The sequence below is a fragment of the Morone saxatilis genome, unplaced genomic scaffold, assembly GCF_004916995.1.
Source record: "Morone saxatilis isolate NCDOM2014 unplaced genomic scaffold, NCSU_SB_2.0 Contig22, whole genome shotgun sequence".
In the NCBI taxonomy this organism is placed as follows: Eukaryota; Metazoa; Chordata; class Actinopteri; family Moronidae; genus Morone; species Morone saxatilis.
This window is the reverse complement of record NW_023339785.1, coordinates 20,918,931-20,926,080: the sequence shown is the minus strand read 5'-3', so window position 1 is coordinate 20,926,080 and position 7,150 is coordinate 20,918,931.

Below are 7,150 nucleotides of genomic sequence, written 5' to 3'. Positions count from 1 at the left end.
TCATCATTTACTGGATTTCTTAACTTACTGATTATCCCTCTTGTTGTTTTACTTTGCTTCTTGTTGTTTTTTTGCTCCTTATTTGCTTGTTGTTTATATATGTTGTTTGTCTTTATAATGTGAAAATTGTTTATGAATAAAAAGTGTAAAACATGTAACATAAAAAGATGAACTACATGCACTGTATGTGTGATAAAGCGAAGATATTGTGAATGTGACTTTTCCTCCGTTTACTTTTGAAGTAAGCTGATCTCACATATTAACATGTTCTCATCCTGCAGTCTCTTGGTTGTGTGATCTGGCAGACTGCCCAGGAAAACGTGAAATTAAATGACAGGACTATGAAGAACAAATGTTTGTGGTATATCAGCACACATCTTGAGTCGGATTTTATTTCATGTCCTCTTCACAGATAATGTGTGGTTAAAGGTCATCCTGTTTGTGTATCGTGTCTCTTTTACTGCCTAACAGTTAACAAAAGTCTGTGTTTACATTCTTCTGCAGTACATCATTTGTACTAAAACAGAAACCGGGGTGGTTCAGTAGCAAGATCGTTTTTCACCTAATGAACGGAAATGGCTCCATCTTAACTTGAATAATTCTTGTCATTCAAGCAGTTACTATGAGCTACTGTGCAGATAAATCAACCACACACACACACAGTGGAAAAGCATTTTCTGTGTATATGAGTCAAACGTTGGTCAAGCTGATAAGACAAATACCACAAACATATGGCTTTAGACTTGAAAGCAGTATCCGGGCACACAGTGGCTCATCAGCCGCTACAGTCATGCTTGCATTACACAAATGTGACACTGACGATATGACAGATCAGATATGTACATCCTGAATGAGTTTAAGATTCCTTAAACTCAAACTGTTTGCATTTGAGTTTCAGGAATCTGAGACATAACCACATCACACATTGAAGTCACTACAGAGAAACGTCTGCTTTCACACCAAAAACTCATAATATAGAGTTACACTGTACTGTGTCACCGCTGCATTTTACTTGTGAGTAATTCAGCATTTTATTGTTGTAGTGTGAGCTGTGTACAGCAGAGGGAAGCACAGAGCAACTGAGTCCACTGTTGTCATATTGATGGAGCTGCTACACTAAGCTAATTAGTATGGCTGCTTCAGTGTGTGTTGGTTTGTATGTATGTGTAGCTGCAATTTCAAGTGTTCCTGGAACTAATCAATTGAGGCAGAGAAGCGGGGAACAACAGGGTGAAGAGGAACGAGGAACACTGGTGGCAACTTCCTTCCCATGATGCTCTCTGTTTGGCAGTGGTAGGCCTGCACAGTGTACTTTGGCACTGGGGCTGTCAGTCAAGAGTAAACAATGTGGGAGGTCAGACTTTTAAAAATAACAATAGATCCTGTTTGTGCTCTTCAGCAAGTCAAGGTTCATTTGTGCACTTCAGACTTTGAAGGACCTGAGGAGAGGCCCTATGTGCTGTGATAATTAACTACAGACATACAGAGTGAGGGGACTTCCTCTATCAAGAAATGAAAAAAAGAAATTGAAGAAAATCTGTGTGAAGAAAAGAAATACTAATTAAAAATATATTAGAGGATGGCACAAAGCCATTAAATTCATCACAAAGATGTTGTCATGTCATGTACTCATGACTGTAACACTGCAGACCGTCTTCTAGCCAATCACTATACAGTATGTCCTCTTGCCTTGACACGCAGCTCTAGCACCCTCTTTTGGACTGCGTAAATGTGTCCCAGTAAGTCATGAAAATGTGACAATGAGAATGCATGCACTATACCAAGACCCTGATCAGTTAAATTAAATTCTGCTATCATTAATTTTATAATTTACATGTGAATAGGCCTTAAGAGGCATTAAATTAATACAAGAAAAAACTTTAATGATCTACAACACTTATCTGCCACTATTTTTTACTGCACTTGACACTTACTTGCACTTCACAATCAAAACGTTTTATATGAGCAAAATTATGAGAAAAAAAGAGTTAGTCTAGTTATTAGAAATACACCCACATCCATCCTTTGTCATGATACACTTATTTCATTTCAATGTAGTAAACAAATTTGCAATATGATGTTGATTTCATTGAGGACACTGAAGTCATGGTTTTATCTACTTTTAGGTCAACAAAATTAATGAATAACCCAAAAATAAGTAAATGATTTAGTAGCTCTCTAACAATTTTTTAAAATGCTTTGAAACTGTATTTATTTCTGGCTTATATTGGAAAATAAATTGGTAATGCATCATTTTATGGGGCTGTAATTTCACAATCATTTTCCAGAAATTTACTTGAAAATTGCCATTTAATCTGGGACGAATAGGGAAAAGGGAGACAAAGTGCTGAAACAGAATTTAGTTTATAGTTTAATATGAATGTCCTTGAAATTTCCAATTTAAATAAAACTTGCAGAAAATATAATTGACCTTCTATAATCCAATAAAATACTTTTTACTTATTTTACTTTTTCTTGGGGCTATGTTGGCAGGACTTTTACCTCTGACCTCAGTATTTCCATGCAGTCCTGGTAATTTAGGTCCTTTATCTGCTGTATCACGCCAATAAAAACAGATTAGAAGTGAACTAAATTCAATCCCCTGAAGTCATGCTACCCCCCCCAACTTTCTTAATTCATCTCTTGATAGATAATAGAAAAAGCCCTCTATTCAATATTCAATCAACAAATCTGGTTGATCTGTTAGGAAACAAGATGCACTCAGCCGATTGTGCAGATGTCTGTTCCTGGTCAGCCACAATCTGTCTTCAGCCATGTCACAAAAAACTTTAAGCTTTTAAATTTAGCTTTACCAACTGTCAGGTCTTTGGCAGGCCAGTCTTTTTTAATTAATGTTTTAATTATCCAGCACAATCTTGCAGCAGCAATTCTGTGTGTCAACCCCTCCCGACTTTAGTTTCATGAGCTAATAAAATTCTGAAAATTAAACAAACTGTCAGTTCCTCTGTATCCGGTATCACACAACTTGATTGTATCAACCTTGGAAAGAAATGTGCAGCATCTGAAAGCTAACAGTCAGTGCTTTATTCACTAACGTTAAAGACCACAAACCAAACCAGACATTTCAGTGAAGCCTTTTAGAATTTGAAATGCAAATTTCACATGATGACAGTTACACAATTCACCCTCAGGATATATGAAGAATTAGAGGATTTATGTCTCAGCAGGATTTAGAAAAACTCTATGCGTTAATCTTTAGTTGGTTACGCCATTTTTATGGTTCTCTCTAAAGAGTCCTTGAGACAGCTGCAGCTGATTCATAACGCTGCTGCTGGAGTCCTCACTAAGACCACAAAGTGGATCACATCACTCTAGGTCTCAGATCTTTAAAGTGGTTTCCTGTTTGTCAAAGAGTTGAATTACAACCGCTTTATAAAGCCCCAAATCCGGTTCTGATCTGCTGATACATGATGATATATATATATATAATATCTTGCATTGCACTGTAACTGCACTGTTTATCTGTTATTTTCTATTTTAGCTTATTTTATCTCCTTGAATTGTCTTTTTTTTTAAAGGTGCTACGGTGGAGTGGAGTTGCCCTCACAGCTGTTAATGTTGGCATAAAGTTGCCAATTCTTACTAACTCTAGCTTTAAGTTAGATCTGCTGTCAGATGTTACACCCAGGTTTCTGGCTGCAGAATTAAGATAGATATGGAGTTTTTCAGTGAAACTGAAAATTGTTAAGATATTGCGAGATGAACACATGATGTACCTGGACATTGTATTCTACCATATCACAAATATTGACTCAGTATTGACCCAGTCCACATTTTACATATATGAGGGGCATATTGTGACATTTTATTTAATGTGTATATAACATTAGATATGGACACAGTATACTATATGAGGCAAACGTGAACTCAGTATTTGACCTGGCAAAAAGCATATGAAAACATCTCCAGATATGATCTAGATACTGCAAGAATTACAAAAGGATATCTCCAGATTCTTGGGGTTTTGGCGCAGTCTGCTATACAAACAAACTAGCCTTGCCAAGAAGACCATGTTTGGAAATGAACTGATCAAATCTTTGACAGCTGACTTTTTTCTGTATATATCCTGAGGTACATCAGGTACATCAACCCATTATATCACAGAGACAAACAGCAGGCTCTGTCTGCACAGACCGGGGTCAGTCTGGTCAGCCTGTCTGCCTCGTCTCTCAGTCTGAAGAACGAGTGCTCACCCATGGCTGCTCATGCTGCACCTACCAGTGCTGTGGGGTAAACAGCCGCTCTGATCTCCGGCTGTACCTGCAGAGTGTCAGTGGTCTCCCTCTGTGGAGTCAGAGCCAGCAACATTGATCTGGGCTCCACTTTGCTGAGGATGGTCTCTAATCAGGTCTGAAAGCTGGCCCACGGGGGCTAAGGTCAGTTATAGACGTATACACAAACACACTTAGGACACCCCATTGCAGTCATGTTAATATCAGTCCATAAAGCCTGTAAAGCACAAGACTCCTGTGTTGTAGTGCCTTGCTGCCTTTGTCCGGCTCTGTTGTCAGGGCAGAGGTATGTTTGGCACGACGGGGCTGCCCCTAAACCCTCCTGGAGCCAATGAATGAGAGGATGGACGGAGGCAAGGGAGGGACAGCAAAGGAAATACACTCATCATCGCATTAAAGGAGAGCAGGACATAGGGGTCGAAGAAGAGAGATGGAGGGAGGGAGAGAGTGAAGGGGTGGAGGGGCGGGGGGTGCAGTAATGGAGTCTTTGTTCTGGTTGGTGTGACTCACAAAGCCTTGGTCGGGGCAGCCCAGCTTAGTTACCGTTACCAAACACAGAGAATAAGGAGGGAGGAGTGTGTGTGTGTGTGTGAGGACTGGGGGAAGTTTTTGCAACGCAATCAAACCGTACGTCTTCTGGTTCATCCAATCATGAAATTTCAACACAGCTTTTGCTCCTCTGTCTTTGCTTTGATTAGTTTAGTTTCTTGGCCGTCAGTTCATCACAGGCACATTATAGTTTTACAATCAGCTTGTCACACTTGGTCACATGGGAGTTTAACCCAACCTTAACTGAACCAAAATGGATGTCATGACAATTTTATGGTAATATGAAGAAAAAACAAATTTCTAAAATAATTTAAAATCACATTTTATACAAGTTGAAATCGTAAAATATGTCCTTTTTGTGGGATATTGTACAAACAGTGATCGCTCTAAATAGCGTTTAGCGGAAAAGTGCTGATGTCGGCGACGCTGGGCAGTGGGATGATCCAGACTGAAATATCTCATGCTATATAAATAAAGTGGATTGGATTGGATCTAGATAACACATAACATTTGCTACAGACGTTTATGTTCCCCTCTGGATAAAATGTAATAACTTTTTCCAATACCAAATAACTTACAACATTCCCATCGGCCTCAACTGTACTTTGTGTTTAGTGTTAATAGCAAATGCTAACAGGCCAAACTAAGATTGTGAACATGCTAAATATCATCATGTAAGCAGTGTCACTGTGAGCACACTAGCATTCTGACATTAGCATTTAGCCTAAAGAAAACATCATTGTCTGAGTTCATGCAGCCTCATCGAGCTGCTAGCGTGGCCAGAGACTAGTCTTGTCTCACTATTGATCATACAGGAATTTGTTGTTGTCAGGAGACATCTGAAGATGAAAAATGTGTACTAATATGTCTGTTACTCTCAAGATAGGTGTGAAATCTTGCAAATCATGAACACCACAGGATGGTTTACATTAGCAAAGCTGCATCATAATCCTTAACTGGGGTGGTTCGGGAACCAGTGGGTGACTGGTTCAAGTCCACCATGAACTATGGTATGGAGTATGGACTGGTACTGTTGAGTTGCCCCTTTGATTAAGGTTTAATGGCTGACCATCTTTCCCCATATCTCCACATTTGTATATCCATGAGCCCTGTGTATGTATGTGATTGTACATTTCAGGTGAGGAAAATGTCCATTGATGAAACTAAAGCCTTTTCATGCGTAGGAAATTAGATGTTATTTTAGGATATCATAAAACCTTAATCTGAATTTATGGTTTACCCCAATTGACCTTTTACCCATAATGGTCTAGTAAGTGTTTGCTTTTTTCCCGCATTTTTAACAGGAAACTCTTTAAGAAGATTTAAAAACGCTCACTTGCCAACTAATGAAGCAACACCAGCTGACTAAATAAAGGAAAATAACCTACTGGAATTATGTTATGAAACGTCATTAAGGAAACATGTTTTTATCACAATGTGTGACTCATACAGCTCGACACCGACAATCAAGAGGTTAAAGACATCTAGTGGTATATAATGTATTGTGCGTGTCTGTGTGTGCATGTTAAGCGTGTGTGTGTGTGTGTGTGTTCAGGTTATGCAGTAAGCAGGATGTCCTGCCTCCCTGTTGCTATTGTGGAGTGGTCAGCCTGCCAGACGCAACCCCCAAAGACCACTTCCCTTCTGTCAAGTGCTTCTCTATCTGTCGCTCACACCCACCAACACACACACACACACCGCCCCATGCCGCCCTGAACACAATGGGAACCTGTCCAACACCGCCCTGTTACCTGGCTAAAAATAACTCTTTTAGGAGCCTCAGACATGAAGGTTGTATCGTAACAATAGTGTGGCAGGACTTTGATCAACCAAAATAGCTCTATGCTGTTATTCTGAGGTATCACAACATTGCCAGTAATAGTGTATGTCATCCCCATTTTGAACTTTAATTATACAGTGAGTTTTTTTTAATTGATTTAAGATTATACACAGTAAGAAGTAGTTAGTAAGCATATGGTCTCATGCAAGACACTTGTTAGTCTCACCAGAGGAAGATCAGTCTCTCTCTGATGAATTAAGAATATGAATATGAAAATGAATTTATTTGAAGATATGAGTATTAGCAAACAGTAACAGAATTATTGGAGTTTCTTTTATCTTACCACAGCATGTTATTTTCCATCTAAAAAGTACGGATTAAGATACTTTACTAATAAAGTAGTAATATTAAAATTTAATGCTCAGTTACCAGCATTTGTTATTTTATTATTTTTACACTTATACTACTTAAAAAGGACAAAGCTACGAACCAAATATATTTGAAGTAAAGTAACCATAATAGAGAACAAGCCCTTTTAGACTGTTATAGATTAAAGTGTATTATTATT